This window comes from Zophobas morio, unplaced genomic scaffold (genome assembly GCF_036711695.1).
Source record: "Zophobas morio isolate AGI-343-1 ecotype UQ-CSIRO unplaced genomic scaffold, CSIRO_AGI_Zmor_V1 ptg000029l, whole genome shotgun sequence".
Taxonomy (NCBI): Eukaryota; Metazoa; Arthropoda; class Insecta; order Coleoptera; family Tenebrionidae; genus Zophobas; species Zophobas morio.
This window is the reverse complement of record NW_026972134.1, coordinates 1,281,677-1,299,063: the sequence shown is the minus strand read 5'-3', so window position 1 is coordinate 1,299,063 and position 17,387 is coordinate 1,281,677. Positions and strand designations below refer to the sequence as shown.

The 17,387-nt window shown below is 33.5% G+C and overlaps 1 long non-coding RNA gene across 3 annotated transcripts; it reads right to left on the bottom strand.

Annotated features, from left to right (window-relative positions):
* Positions 1-3,562: 3,562 nt before the first annotated feature.
* On the bottom strand, positions 3,563-5,642 carry LOC135137540 (uncharacterized). Of its 3 annotated transcripts, none has more exons than XR_010281843.1 (3): positions 5,054-5,601; positions 4,793-4,965; positions 3,563-4,744 (listed from the first exon to the last, which is right to left on the bottom strand). It is a non-coding gene; the product is annotated as an uncharacterized LOC135137540 (long non-coding RNA). The 3 variants fall into 3 exon arrangements; XR_010281844.1 differs by having other exon boundaries at positions 3,563-4,528; positions 4,592-4,744; positions 4,793-5,597; XR_010281842.1 differs by having other exon boundaries at positions 4,793-5,642.
* Positions 5,643-17,387: the final 11,745 nt, after the last annotated feature.

Genomic DNA, 17,387 nt, shown 5'->3' with positions numbered 1-17,387 from the left:
CTTATTACAGAGACGAATACAAAATTTTTCTTCCGAACTTTTTTTTTGACGATAACCAAAACTGGTTATCCAATCAAACCGCCAGAAGGATATGTCTTTTTTATAATAGAAAAATTTCTAAAATGGAAAATAAGTACAAAAGAACGTCATTCTCAAACCATCGCAGTGACGGCAAAAGAGGTAACATTGAACCTGTTATCTTGCTATTAAATCAAGAAAACCCTATGGAAAAAACTCTGGCAATATAGTTAATTGGAATTCACTATTTACTTTATTCACTTGGGAACAGTGACATATCGTGTGTTTAAAAATTTGGTCAAGATAGCCGCTTGCTGTTTGTTTTTTCCGTATGTTGTAGTGTCTGTGTTCGAGACAGTTGTCATTTCGATGTCAAACTCAGTTTAAAGATTATTAATTCGCAACAGTCGATGCGACAAATGGATGCCAGTCTTTAAAATTTATTTTGGAAGTGAGATACGGAAAAAAAAACAAAAGCTGGTAGACACCCGATAGTAATGTATAAGGAATTCATGTTCGGTAGATGTAACTAGATTTGGTAACTTTTTTTTTTAAGCTGTGTAACTGCGGACATAATTGTTCTAGTGTATAATGTATTACTGGAATGTCAGAAAGTAGGTATCAAAAATGTGACATTTAAGTAAGTAAATGTCAAATATCGAAAATGTGATGGTTTTGTGGTAATCTGGTGAATCTATTTTTGAATCAAGGAGAAAATCGCATCCCTCTAAAAGCCCAAAGACCAACCCGCATGTAAAATTGTGAATCTTTTCCCTTCATTAGTTATTTTAGGACAAGCTTTGATGTCATTATCATGGATCCGTTCTGGTATATCCATGTCTCATCCAAGAAAATGAAAAATGAATCTTCACCACAATCACGCAATTTGAGATAGGTACCGCCTTAGAAACTTGATTCTGGCAGCTATAACGTGTTTAAGATGTGAAAAACTTCGCCTTCGGAAACCTAAATTTATACGTGTATTACGTACAATTATTTTCAAAGCCGAGTGTTTTCCCTCTTACAAAACAATAATAATTATATAAAACTTAAAAACCAATTGTAGAACGGAACTAACAAAGCATGTAGGTATATAAATCTGCGCAGTCGTCTTTCTGATTCTGATTATAATCATGATATAATAATTCTTTAGGTATGATACTCGTGCGGCTCAAAATTAAACCAGTTCGCGCAGTGACGTCACTCGGTGAGTAGAACTAGTGGAATTTCAGCATAAAAGCAGGAAGAATCGCTAATATTTTTTAATTTTATTGTTATAATTCGTTAAGTATTTAAAAAAATGTGTTGTACAACCTACGTATTTCTATTGTATGTAACAAATTAAAATTTCGCGTTTAATATTATTTTTCGTGTACTCAACAGAAAAATGCGGCTTTAATTTGGAGATAATTATAAAAAAAAGTGCTATTTTTCTGGTTAGTAACGCACAGGTTATCTGAAAATGCGAAGATCTTCAGAATTATTCATTTTTTGCTTTTTTAGGTTTTTATTATTGATTATCATGAACAGACTCATTGTTATGGTAATTGTGCACATTTAACGTGAACATAATTATCTGAAACAGAAATCTACTTTAGAAATTCTGTTCTAAACTTTCAGAAACTGAGTACAAGAAAAAGTAACCACTAAAAATAAATACATTGTACTATTGAACTGTAATCTACATGTTAATTAACAATTTTTCTTGGAGTGAAAATTGTTTTCATAGCTTGATTTTCGTCAAGCTATGAAAACAAGTTCGTCGTTTTGTTTTTAAGATAAGCAATTTTTGCTTCTAGATCTTCTCTCTGTATATCTTGATCTGTATTTGTACTATGTAAAAAAACATAATTAAATATTGGATATACTACGTCTTCAAATAATCGTTTCCCTTGAGAAAGAAATATACATCATGCAAAAAAAACGTGCAAACGTAAAAGTTATTCTTCAAAAAAAAAGTACTTTCCTTGAGTAAATACAATAAATAATGTTCAATATACCCAACAGATTTACTCGTAGATTCTGTTTTATCATCCAAAGCAGCACTTGCGTTATTGGTTTCAGTGCTATAAAATAAATGAAAATATTAAATATTTGATAAAAAAGAGTCCTATAAGATGTTCTTTGAAAACATTTTTTGTAATTGAATATGTTTGATTTATATCAATATTCAAGTAAAATAACCTACTTAATTTCTGTGATTCTATCCCTAGAACAAATTTCTTTAACTAACTTGGCTGATCTCCAGACTTTAGTATTTTTTCCTTTTTTAGGAAGATAATTCAGAAGTTCGTGTTGCAAATTTCGTTCGAAATCGTCTTCACTAAAATGCTGTGAACACACTCTTGCATTTTTGACGTGACAACGTCTTATAATTCGTTCCATGTAAGGCTTGAAGTGCAAGCGAGAACGCGACAAAATTAAAACAATAAGTTAACAGAACTATTTCACGATGAGTAAAAAATCGATGGCTTTACTATTTAATCGAAATAATTTTCGAGCGTAGCTATGATTTAAAAAAATTAAAACATAAATATTAATACTTCCACATATCACAACAACGTGTCTGAAATTACAGGTTGGACCAGCCAGCCGTCAAAGGGAACATTTTCTCCTATATCAAACACATTGAGGCGGGCTTTTTAAACACTAGATTTACGAAAATCTTAATGTTTCCAAATTTTAAATTTTAAATGTAAGATTTATAAACAATAATTTAATCATTGTTTATTCTTATAATGAATTATTTGAAATTATTACTTTTTTATAACAAATTACAATTTAATTTGCAAAAATAATTAAGTGACTATTGAAAAAATTTAATTATATTATTAAAATAATAAAATCAAAATTTAAGAAATTTTAATAAATTATTTTCTTAAGACGTTGTCACGTTCAACTATCGTCAGTAAACCGACTTTACAGACAACCGATTTTTACTATACAAGAGTCCGAACAACAAGAAGAAATAACCTATACTTGTCCCTTGGAAACGAATAAAATTGTATGTCTTTTTGAAAATGTCTTGATTGTTTATCGCTACTACACCCAAAAACGCCACAACGCATCGTTGTGACTTCAGTGATGAACGTGATAGTCCACTTGCTGTCGGTACCTTTGATCTCGGCGGGGCGTGCGCATTACAGTTCAAAAAAACGGGCCCCTAGCGCATGCCGTATTGCCGCTTAGTACCATTGTCGTAGTTGCCACATCGCCAACAAATCTCTTTAACGCATCCCGAGTCCCAAAATGACAAGTATCAATTTTACAACAGCTTTTATGGTAATAAAATGATGTAAAAACTAAAGATAGTAGATTTTTTATTACGCAAATTTTCTTTTTACTTCTGATCAAGGCCCCAGCTGTTGTTAAAATATTTGGCAATCACTATTGTATGAAGGCTTTCGAATGTAAAAACCTCAAAAAATTAACAAAATGATTTGGATGGCCATTGCTACGTACAGTCAGGGACACGGAATTTCATAAAACTGCACGTTTTCACATTAGATAAGGGAAAAAATTATATAGAACCACAAGAACAAAGTACCATGTAGTTAATCAAATTTATTTGTAAAAAATAACCACATTTCATTTATTTATTGACAAAAATAAATACGCCCTAATAATAAATATACGACACAAAACTTTTCAGATAATGTGATCGTAGAGCGTGATAGATGGATAGCTAATGCTTACTGGAAAGCAACAGGACAAGTCTACATATATTAATCAGAGCCTCCCTTTATCTGAAAACTAATATACAAATAAATACACCTACCACTAAAAATGACTTGAAGAAAGCCCAACAGTTTAACATATCACAGTCTAATATACGAAAAATATAGACGTCTAACAAAAACTTGACTTGACAACTTCTACAGATGTCGTAAACTATTATCCAATCTCGCTTTTTCTGATGTCATGTTGATTTTAAACGTTCCATATTGGCAATTTTTGTTCAATGGAATATTCTCATTCTTACAAAGACAGCAAATATTCTATTTGAAAATTATCACTTGGGAGAGCGTAATTAATAGTTGCTAGCAGCTCCTTTAACTTAAGCCTACATTTGAACCTAAAGCCACTGTCTGAAAAAGTTCGCAGCAGACGTTATCCTGTTTTTAATATACTCGTAAAATCCTAATGACAGCATTGTTAATCCTTCAAATAGATTTGGTCGATTGAAATGCCATGCAACATGGAAAACCTGTTCAGTCATTTCATTCACTTCATACTGAGTATTCCCATATTCAACACACCTGGAACAAGAATGAGGTGATAAACATTTCTAAAATAAATACCCACATATGTAGTAGAGGATATTCTACATTTGTATGTTCTGCAGTTTCTACAGTTAAAGGAGTAAAAATGTTTTTCTCTGGAAACAAATAGGTAGTCAAAATTATAAGCACTCATCGTTCCGCTGTCTAATATTATTAAAAATGTTCTCCATCGTCAACATTGTTTGTTCCTTCACAATGCTGAAAATAATCTAAACAAATTTCATAACCTAAAAATGATTAATACATTATGTTAATTCCAACAAAAATAAAGTGAAAGAGTAAATAGGTACTTATCGTTGTGGACGGCCTTAGTGGTGTTGCTTAATCAGAGTAAACACTGCCAGAAGTAAAATGTGACGATTCATAAATGTCAATATTTTTTGAGGTGGAAAGTCTTGGTTCGTTTGTCACAACTGTTTGTTTGGTAGTCCTTATTGTTTCACCTAAAATTTCCAATTATTCTACTAATTTAATTTTCAATAAGACGGCACCTGAAACATGAAGAGTTGGATAGGCTGTTGCTTTCGGTCGGTGGCACAACAGCTGATGTGGATACATTTTTAGTTCAAAGTGACGAATGCAAATCCGATACCTTCTGTAACGTTCTGTTGCAGAATTATTCATGACTGATTCTAGTTTAACTATTCTTGCCCATAAATTTGACCTGTATGTAAACAGTTTAATTTTATAATAAACAACATAGCACACACATATCACTGCGCTAATATGTAAGAAAACAAAGATAACCTTACCTAACCTAAATCATCAAAACGAAATATAAAAAAAGTGGCACTAGGCACTAATCTACAAAAGAAAAGAAAATTGTAATAGTTTTGCACGACTGCTGCAACGCCCTTAGTCACTTTTAATACGCGATATTCGTTAATTCGTTCACAAAAAGTAAATCACTAATTCAACCCATCCGATCAACATTTAACGTTGAAGTGACACAGAAATATTAATAAACGTGTTATGTTTAGGTTTTGTTAAATCAATTTAAATCAGTCAATAACAAAACCAACAATTCGCACACCTAACTTAAATGTGCAATTCCAATACTACAACATAACCTCAATCAACATAACAGCATTTTCGCATCTGAGAGTTCAATAACCTAGCCTTACAACCGATGTTTAAATTTACCACGCAAAATATATTGCGCGGGATACCTGCGTAAGGCAAAATTGACTCCATGAAGGTTGCGGAGTGGGATATCACGTTCATCACTGGTGACTTTATAAAATTATTAAAACATAACGTATAGCCACTAAACCTTCTAAAAAATACGTGAAAGACAGAAAAACGTCGCAGAATACGCGCGAAATGCCTGTGTTTACTCACCGAGTGACGTCACTCCCCCACTCCGTACGTGCGCAATATCATACCTAGTATTTATTGTATCATGGATTATAATATTAACGGCACCAGCGCCGTTGTATCTGTATTATTTTAAAATTCGAAAAACACTCGACAACACTAGCGAACTTTATGGAGAATATTTCTGCCACCAGTTTAACTGTTTCTGCTTTACCCAATTTTTTGAAAACCACGAAATATTTCTTGTTTCTTTTCCTTTAAAATGGGCTTTCTCGTGACTACTTTTATGGAAATTGTTTCCATGCTGTATTTAAGGATTTTCTTGAAACGAAGCGTGTTGAAATTAGAAAAACTTCGGTTTTTTTCCACACAATTCAGATTTGACATTTGAATTAGAAAATTAGACAGTTGATGCCAATCTTAAATTTCTAGTGATCTTAAGATTGCAACTTAACCACAGAAAAGTTTCTGTCAGTTACTTCTACCGAACGTGAATGCTTATCAGTGATGGTATACCTAGGGAAATTTCCCTAAATCTAGGGAATTTCATGCTTGTTCAAGGAAAAAGGGATTTTTTATTAAAAACCAGAGTAATCTAGGGAACTTCAAAAGGTTAATGATATTTGTTCAAATGTTAAGTCAATAGTTTCGTTATAAGTGCAACTTTGGATAAATATTTAAGTTTATAGATCTATGATTGTTTCAATTGTGTCGCCCTCTGGGAGCGTTTAAATTTGAATTAAACAAATTGGTACCTCAATTGGCGGTACCGTTTCTATCGACGCAAATTATTTTAAAATTACTTAATTAAAAATGGGTCTTTTCTCCAATTAAACGCGTCAACTCGAGATTATAAATAGAGCCCGAGGCAACTTTTGCGTCATTCTGAATAATAATTTTATTATCACTGCTATTGTTATTGTTGTCTGCAGTTAACCTTTTTTTCTTTTGTTATATGTAGTACTACTTATTTATATTCATTTTTAATTTTTTATGTTTTTTTGTATTAAATATACATAAACTAGTATGTTCTTTTTTTACTAAACTGAACTCAGACAACACACCATATACACAGTCCATATATTTGATATAAATGTTTTGTGCTAACTGCTCTAAATATTTAAATACATTTAGGGAAATCTAGGGAAATTTTGACTCAGAATCTAGGGAAATATATTTTTTTTATATACCATCACTGATGCTTATTAGTAACATATATCTCTGAAGTGCCGACTTCGATCTGGGAAGTCACGTTTTGCGTAGTTTTTAGCGGAATTCATCCAGAGATGGCATAAGAAATTTTCTAACGTTAAACCGCTGGTAAGGATTTTAGGAATATCGTCTTATATGGATCAGAATTCAGCATTTAGTAGCCTACTAAAACAAATGAAAATATCTTCAATAAACCTGTTTCAGAGTATAAATGTATTAGATTTTGGGAAGCCAAAACAAATAGGGATATATTTCAATGCATTGTTGAAACTGACATTGACACTATAATTTGAAGTGTGTTAATAGTAGTGTGTTAGTTGGTTTAAATTCGTGCTCAGTCTTTGATGACGTGAATGTTAAAAGATGCTACAAATGTAATGCTTTTAATCATATAAAGAAATATTGCAAAAATAATCCTACTTGCTCTTTTTGTGCTGGCTCACATGAACTGCACGACTTAAATAAAAGTAATCTTGATCTAAAAAAATGTGTTAATTGTCTTAAGGAAAAATCTGGTGAAACTACCCCTGATAATATTGATTGCTCCCATGCAGCCTGGGAATATAGGTCCTGTTCTGCTTTCAAAAATATTGTTAATAAAATAAACAAAGATGTTTTTGGACTAAACCATGAAAGTAATGTTTTACGTCAATAATAAGCAGCGGTAAGAGTATTAGACATTCCTCTATACTCCTGTCTTCCTGAACTTCATCTCTTCTGAACAACAATACCCAAGTTACTACTGCAAATGCATCTACTAGTCATAAGAAGAGTATGATATGTTGTGCATACCAAAATGTTCGTGGTCTTGGGACTAAATCTGTAGAATTCTTTAATAACATTGCATCTTGCAACATTGATGTCATTGCTATAACTGAAACCTGGAGAGCTGATGACATTTTTAATAGTGAACTGTTTCCCAATAAATATGTTGTCCATCGTAAAGATCGTAACTTAACGTCAGAGGGTATATTTCGTGGAGGAGGTGTACTAGTGGCGCTTAATTCTTTTCTCAAATTTTATGTTCTTGATTTATCTATAATTACAAATTCTGTTCCTGCAGTTGACAATGTTGGCGTAAATTTATTTAAGAAAGCTTATAAGAAACTTTTTATATTTGTGATCTATATTCCTACATCTGCATGTTTCAATGATATGGAATTATTCTTCGAAAAATTCAATTCCACTCTTCAGTTACTTGACAGTGACAATATTATTAAACTGGGGGACTTTAATGTTCCTAATTTTATGAATGGAATTACTGATCGTTTCAGCCGATTGTTAAATAATTTTCAGCAGTTCCATAATGTTCGCCAATACAACATCTATAATTTTCGTAACTGCATGCTTGATCTAGTTTTCTCAAATATCACCTGTAACGTTGATCAACTTTGTAACTCGTTTGTATATAGGATCCTCGTCACCCGGCGTTGTACATTAAATTAACTCTTCCAACTAGTGCCTATTCGGAATTTATCATAAATGATAGTTTAAATTCATACAACTTTAAGACAGCTTATTTTAGTCGCCTGTATGAAATGTATAAGTAGGAATATAACAAACTGGAAAGAGAGTGCGAAAAACCAAGAACTGCCAATTTATTTAATAGAACGTGATGATCTATGCGGTCAAAAGCCTTGGCAAGGTTCGTATGTATCACATCAACCTGTCCTTTATTATCGAGAGTTTTCGAAACAAATTGCGTAATGCACCCCAAATTTGTTATTGTCAATCTCTGGTTCACAAAACCAAGTTGGTAAGGAGAGATAATATGTTTGATAGTTGAAAAACTCATGATTCAAAAATGTTTGCAAAGTCGCACAATATAGAAATGGTTTTATAAAATATAATGTAAAGTACATGATTCCTGGCAGAAATTTTGACAGATACAATATGAATTAGTGGATTGAATTCATAAACTTGACACTGGATAATCTCATAGGAGAACGTGTTATGTATTGCAAGAGCTACTCCTCATCCTTTTGTACGACCGGTTGTATGAAAGTTCCTACAGTTATCTTATTATATTATTGTAGGTTGAAGGAAAATATTCGGCGTTAAGATTACTATCATCAAACCATGTTTCACTAAGGCAAACAATATCATATTCACATTCACATAAGCTTGTAAAAACTTCACCACTTTTGTTTCTAATAGAATGAACATTTTCATAATAAATAGTTAAGTCGACGAGACCGTTAGGCTTTGAAGGTTTATATAAGACGGCGATATTACTGCCGAATCAGAAGAAATGGTACTTTCAACAATGCGTGCAACACCTTTAATATACTGTATAATTAAATTGGTTTCACCCGCTAACTGACGTTTGCGTAGTTCATCGCAAGTTGGTTAGGGTGCGTTTATGTTGGAGCAATGATAAAAACGAATAGCGCAACAATACGAACGCAGAGAAAAGATCCAAAAATGACTCTTTCTTGGTGTGTTTATGTTGGAACTACGATAATAAACGATGTGAGCGTAGGTATGGAGTTGTCGGTTTGCCATCTGTAAGTGTCGTACAAAGTGAACGAGTAAAAATGGGGGATGCAGGTACCACTTCCTCATCAGAAGATGACGATGATCTACTACTTATGTCGAGTGCCGAAAAAGGGTACCTAAACAGCCGTCTAAAACAAAGACGACAATTTGTTGCATATTCCACAAATGTAAAAAGGTATTAGTGTGCAGAATTTCACTATTTGTATCCGGATCTAAGAAGACATTCTGACAGATTTTTTTCAATACTACGAATGACAACAGATACTTATCTTCGATTACATTAGATCAACGCTTAACGCTTCAACGTCCATGCTGTTTGTAGTCAAAAAGTCTGAACTAGCGTGGTGGGAGCAAAGAAACCAAGCGAAGAAAAAGACAAACTGTATTCTCTTCATTCTTGTCACTGTTCGCTTACGCACTGCTTCAATATAAACGGTTGCATTTAATTTAATGTATTCATTTTCGCTGCTTTGCTCTTATCGTTGCTTTCTTCTCTTAGCGTTACTCCAACATAAACGCACCCTTAGGTGTCTTGTCATCGGTCACAATAATATCAGAGAACGAGGATTCCTTCAATCTTAATTTTTTTTGAGTACAAGTCTGGCAGTTTCAGTATCTTTGACGCGTAAGTTTAGAAGTCTAGGTCGATTCCCGGATTTCCTACCAATGCGAAAAATGTCTAATGGAGAAACCGTCCCGTTAGGATCGATTATCTCCAAGATGTCATTGGCGATATTTACGTCAGTAATATTTGCATCACCCAGGACATTAAGCAAGATTATGTTCTTCGACCGAATGGTTCTTTCGACAGTCAAATAAACATTTTGAGAATGAGCTATTCTGATCCAGTGTGAGATATTTTAGGAGTAATAGTAACAATTGTGCCGATTAACGACTCCGTTATTGTCAAATCTTACTTCATCGCTGAACAAAACCATGAATAAAAAATTGTATCCAAAATTATGTGTGATATTGCATAAAATTACAAAATTGGTTTCTTCTAGGTAAATCTTCTTCCAGATCTTGAATTAATGTTACGTGATAAGGGTGGAACATATTAGCTCTTAAAATTTTTGAGACGGATGATTGGGATATTCCCACTTGTCGTGCTATAAATAAATCTTTGGCTCATATGCCGGTCATTGTCTACGGCTTCAATTACACGAATTTCATTTTCTACACCAGTAGCGGTGCGTTTTCTATTTTTTGTTTCTTTCGGGCAATTTTGACTTAAAGTTTTCTCTAAACATTTGACGATTTGGTCGGATGGATTTCGCCTATATTCATACCATAAACCGAGGTGATTAAAAATCAACAATTATCCACAGTAAGTAGGCTTTACCGCGCCTCTTTTGTTAAAAAACAAGCTGTTCTCTTCTTTTCGCAGGTAAGCGTTGAATCTAGGGGTGCCCTTGTCTTTTAGTCTAGGACAAACGAGCTGAAGCAAGAAAACCATAGTGCACTTTTGGCATGGTTGCATGTATAGCGATTCACTCTGCGGTTAAAGCAGTGATGGTAAAATTGTTGAAGCATTGCATTTACATGTATAAGAGGAACTGAGATACTGTTTTTTACTTCCCGAGCGTAAGCAAAGGAAGTATTGTAATCGAGTCCGTCGGCCGACTCTCTACTTTTACGTTTTCTCGATCTTTCATGACCCCTAGAAGACGAAGAAATAGGTCTCCCATTTCCGTCTGTCTGTCCGTCTGTCCGTCTGTCCGTCTGTCTGCCGTCCCCGATTTTTATTAGACAGATAATCTCCGAAAGTACTGGACCGATTGTTGTGAAATTTTGTAGTTATATATATTAGGAATACCATGTAGATGGTAAAACGCTAACCAAAATTTGTCTAATCATCCTCACCACAAATGTGATGACGTCACTTCAAAATTGTACATAGTAAATGGGTTTTAAATTGTACAAAATAATATAGTCCTAAACATGTAGTTTACGACTCCGAATTGAGTTTTTACCCGAAACGTCCAGATTTTTGGAAAAAAAATCAAAATTATAAAACAACATTTGGCAATTTATTTTTGAATCTGCTAATCCGAAATCTTTACTCAAAATATATTTGGTTATCCCCTCCAAAAACTTGATGACGTCAGCTCAAAAGTTTGCCAAATAAATCCTAAGTAAAATGTACAAAATATGATGAGTCTGTGCTTGTGATATATTACTCCATTCATATTTTTTGAATTTGCATATACAGGGTGACTCAAAAAATTAATGAATGCGTAAATTTATTTTACTGATTTACTCAGAAACTACAAAACCGAATGGTTTGAAATCTTGAAGGTGTTTTAAAGTTATCATAAGCATGGTAAGTTTTTGATCAAAATGTATTTGCTCATCCCCCCTAAAAAATTTATGACGTCACCACAAAATTTTGCCGAATAAATCCTATCTAAAATGTACAAAATATGGTGAGTCTCTTCTCGTCATTTATCATTCCATTCAAATTTTTTCAATTTCCATATACAGGGTGACTCAAAAAAATGAATAAATGCGTGAATTTATTTTATTGAGTTAATCAGGAACTACAAAACCGAATGCTTCGAAATCTTGCAGATGTTTTAAGGTTATAAAGAGCATAATAAATGTTTAGTCAAAATATTTTTGCTTATCCCCTCCAAAAAATTGATGACGTCAACTCGAAAGTTTGCCGAATAAATCCTATCTAAACTGTACAAAATATGATGAGTCTCTTCTTGTCATTTATCACTCCATTCACATTTTTTGGATTTGCATATACAGGGTGATTCAAAAAAATAAATGAAAGCGTAAATTTATTTTATTGATTTACTCAGGAACTACAAAACCGAATGCTTTGAAATCTTGAAGGTGTTTTAAAGTTATCATAAGCATGGTAAGTTTTTGATCAAAATGTATTTGCTCATCCCCCCTAAAAAATTTATGACGTCACCACAAAATTTTGCTAAATAAATCCTATCTAAAATGTACAAAATATGATGAGTCTTTTCTTGTGATTTATCATTCCATTCATAGTTTTTGGATTTGCATATACAGGGTGACCCAAAAAATTAATGAATGGGTAAATGTATTTTATTGATTTAATCAGGAACTCCAGAACCGAATGTTTTGAAATCTTGCAAATGTTTTAAGGTTATAAAGAGCATAATAACTTTTTAGTCAAAATATATTTGGTTATCTTCTACAAAAAACTGATGACGTCAGCTCAAAAGCTTGCCGAAAAAATCCGATCTAGAATATACAAAATATGATGAGTCTGTACTTGTAATTTATCATTCCATTCATATTTATTGAATTTGCATATACCGGGTGACTCAAAAAAAATAATGAAATCTACTGCGAAAAAAAAAACATAATAGACATGTAGTCGTCACGTTTCCGACAGCGAGGGAAGTACTGTCTAAACTCTTTAGATCAATTTTTTTTAAGGTAACCTATTTCTTTACTACATATTTACAATTAATAAAACAAAACGAATAATTTGCTCTATTGTGGCAGTGATTTTGGAGAATTATCATTTCTTAACCGACCGACGGTTGAGAAACCCTGGAATCTGTCAATGTTTCGGACGGTTTATAACTTAGGCGAACGGAGTTTTGAAATACACTATACCCGGATATCTTCTTGCGTAGATATTATTTTCATTATTTTCATTTTTGTACACATGTTTCAGTACCATATCTAGTATTTATGCATTAATGCTGCAACAGAAGTTTTTCCGCATTCTCCAAAAATTAAGATCATATCAACCCTTTCATCGTTAGTGTATCTAAACCGCATCTTATCGCAAATACTAGAAACTTCCCCGACCTCAAAACTGACAAGAGAATTCTTGCAAAAGTCAAAATTAACTACTGATCTCTGCTACTAGGTAACTCTATTTGTATATTCATAAATAGTTATTTGTTTCATTATTACTATGTTAGTATAATTTAATTATGACCAGGCCTCGGATCTTATGTTTTTTGCCTTTTTATATCTACTTCAGGCATTGCAGCGAAATTTATATATTTATCCGAATTTAAAAAATTCTGTTTATTTAACGCCCATTTATTACTACCTAAAATGCCTAATTTACCGTTAGAGATCTAAAGTGTTAAAAAGACTTAAAATGGGATTCCACGACCAACGAAGCGGACGTGTTTGCACAATAGAGATTTTCCGTGAATTCATTGTTTTGGCTAGCAGATTATTTAAAAATGCGTTGTAAACAACGCCCTTGAGTTTAATGGTACGACGTTGTTGTAAAGACGTTTACAAAGCGATGATGGTAACCAAAAAAATTAGAGAGTTATTCATTTTTAGTTTTATTAAATTTATTTCATCTAATGAAAAAATAATGCTCAACTTCCGTATTTACTTTATAAAACACCAGATGTTTGGAGCGTGCATTCGGAGTTTCCCTTTTTTCGGTATTTATGTTTATTGCACTTCACATTGGAGCTTTAGAATTCCAATATTTCCATTCCAGTTGGTTCTCAACCACCGAAACTTTCTCCTGTATCCGTTACTCACTTCATTTTATGAAAATTTCTGCCATTCAGTGTGGGTTGCATTTACACTAGGTAAGTTAATATCTAATAAAGTAATCGTTTTTATTTTTACGTGTTTCTGTCATTTTTGATAACTGTACGTAGATAACAAAAGTAGTTTTTTTCAGATAAGTTGGAAAGACCACCATTAATCACTGAAGATACTCCCGCTGATTATGAAGAATTTACTGTGATTATTTTTGAAAATGAGGCGCCATAAAATATTGCAAAGGTATGTTACTGCAATTTTTTATGAACTAATGCTAATGAACATAACTTTACTCTAGACTTGAAACAAACACAAAAAACAGGTGCGAAACGTAAGAAATGCTAAATGAAACGAGTGAAAATAATCTCCAACATGGAAACGTCATCAAATCTGACAACTGAAAAAGAAAACAAAAATATAAGATATGCCGCCAAGACCACAGCTAAACAAATTTTAACGAATTAGAAGATTATCTTTGCCTGTTAGAACAAGCAGATTTCTTTGTCCTTTGTCCGGTGACGGTCCGGAATCTCGCCGATAACGTGTGGGGTGGCGGCGTACTTGGGTGCCAAGCTTTGGTTCGACTAGTATCACTGATGTAAGAAACACGTCTGGTCGACTAAGCTTATGCATCGACCTTCACGCCGCCGGGCGTGGCACCTTCGGTTAGGAGCGGCGGTCGCTCGGGCGCCAGCTCCCTCTCCGGGGGAGGGAGCGCCGGGGTGCTCTAAAGCCGGAGACACGGAATTCAGGTGGTGAGCCTCCGCGAAATCACGAGAATAAAGAAAATAAAACGGCAAGAAATAGGGTTTATTCCCTGCCACCAGCTACACGGTCTAAAATAGTCAAACTACGGCTAAATAAGTAACAAGTGAAATAAACAAAAAGAATTAAACGTCCGGCACGGTCGTTCCTCCTGGGCGGCGACTTCCCTCAGGATGGGTTCCTCCTGGCTCTAGGGGCGGCGACCTTGAGAACTGGAAATCGCACGAAGACGGCACGGCGACCTGGACGGTTACGACTTGTGACGCCGACAAAAAAAAACCGGTGACGGCGACACGGTTTCTCGCTCGGGGGTGGCGATTCGAAAACCGGTACTAAGACGGGCAGACGACCCAAAAAGGTACTTACGGTGGTCGGAGGGTCGAACTGCTCACTTCTCTTCAGTACTCCCAAAAACTCTCTTCACCCAAAATAGCCACAGCACCTCCTGACACCCTGAAGCTTCAGGCAAGAATCCTCTTCCTCCGCCGCGGCGGCGCGGCGATGGTGAATTTACCCCCGGCTCTCGCGGTACGCGTCACGGTTTCCGGCCCGCGAAAATTCGCTTCGTTACAATACATATAACGTAATGTGAGATATTATGTACCGCTACATGCCTATAATAGTACGATACTTTTTGGTAACTTACTATACACGGCACATTTCGCTTCATTGTACTAAAAAGTATTGAAAACGAGATTTTCCTGATAGGCTACACGTTTTTGTCAATGCAACCATTTTACGATTATCCGTTAGATTCAAGTAAATTTAGCATTTTTAAAGTGTAGAATTTGTTTTCTGCGTTAAGCTGTAATTCCTTAAATTTAATAATAGCCAAGTGCTTGCTATTGCCCACAGACGAAAAAATGATTGCATTGCCATTAATCCATGCACTCTAACGGATTTTTCTTTTCAGTGCAATACATTGAGGCAAACTTAAAAAACTTAGGTTATTAATATGATTGTTAAAACAGAATTAATTTTTAACGGTACCTTTTTGTGTGTTGGGGACAGTCAAATCGTCGTGAATTGGATAGTTTTACAGTGCATTTTCAATTCAATTAATTCCAACAATGCGATTCAATTCTCTTTTCTCTTTATTCTAGTTTTTTTATATTTTTGTAAATAGATTTGTTTGTGTTGTCAAGACTCATTTATAGTTTATTATAGTTTTCTTTTAATATTCTGTGGAACTAAATAAATTTCTTTGTGTTTTTAAAGATTTTTCTTTATATAGCATATTTTATTGCAACGTTTATTTTTGATTATATATTGTACATTTTCCATTTTTTTTGTTTATACTAATTATACTCGTAATTACCTGTATGTAGATTTGTTTGTGTTCTTAGGAGTGGTTTATCTTTAATTTGTTTTATTGACATAATTTTTGATTTCTTTTTGAAGTTCATTGTTGGTTGTACAGAACTGTAGTAAATTTATTTTTTTTTACACTAATTTGTTTTAACTTTAATTAATATATATTTTGTTTTGGGGTTTACCTGGTGATTATAACGAATTATAATATTTTATTTAAGGTTAACAATATTAAAATACAAAATGATTTCAGCGTTTTATTAATTGCATATTTCTTTTTTCTAAAAATCAAAACATAAAAAACGTCTTAAAATGGACAGTAAATGCCGTCTCTAAGACGTCAGTACATCACGTCAATAGTTCGTTACAAAATGAGTCATCTGGACGAGACATTTGACCGTCATTGGTACATCAATATCACGTGAAATCTTTGGTCACTATGACGTAATTGATGACGATTTATTCACGTGAAAGAGACGACATCATGTTGCCTGGGTGGTTTGTATCAGAGGATGCTTGATACATGATAAAAACTGGTACTAATTTGAAGGTGTTTTATGAAAATATAACACACTCAACATGTATGGCACATGGGTTACATTTAGTGTATGAAACAATTAGACTGAATAAGAGTAGAGTTTTATAATAACAGTTTACCAAATACACCTCTTCCAACTGAAACTGTATTAACCAGGTGGGGCATTTGGATTCAAGCAGCATTGTTTTATGCAGAACACTTTGATGTTTTAAAACAAGTCAGTAAATATATAATGGTTTTTTACTATCATTCTTATATTGAATATTTTTAGGTTGTAATGTCATTTGACTCCACAGATGCACAAAACATTAAAAAAGCTCAAGAATTTCTGAATAAAGCACACGTTAAAAATGAACTCTTGTACATTAAAACTCACTTTAAAATTATTGCTGATGCAAAAGAACAATTAGAAGCTATAGGTTTGAAATTAAACCAAAGTGTGGAAATTGTGGAAAAAGTGTATACATCTTTGAAAAACACATCAGGAAACGTGGGGGAAATGGCGTTCCAAAAATTATGTTCTCTATTAAAAAAAATCCAGGATACGGTTTTATATGTTCCGTAAATAACGTAATTTGCGGTAATGGACATCCTACCAACAATACATACATAAATGAAAACGTAAATTGTTCAATATTTAATTTTGCACCCATCACTTCTTGTGATGTGGAACGCAAGTTTTCAAAACTTAAAAGTGTTTTAAGCGATCAAAGCTGTACATTTACATTCGAAAATTTAGAGAAATATATAGGGTAAGGTTGCCGATATCGCACCACTTTTTCGAATATCTCCATTTAAAAAAAAAAACAATATTATTTTCGGTAACGTTACTAATTCTAACACATTCCTTTATATATTGGGCATATAAAATAAAATTGTCGTACTTTTAAAACTATATTAAATATTTTTTTGAAGACATTTTAGAAAGC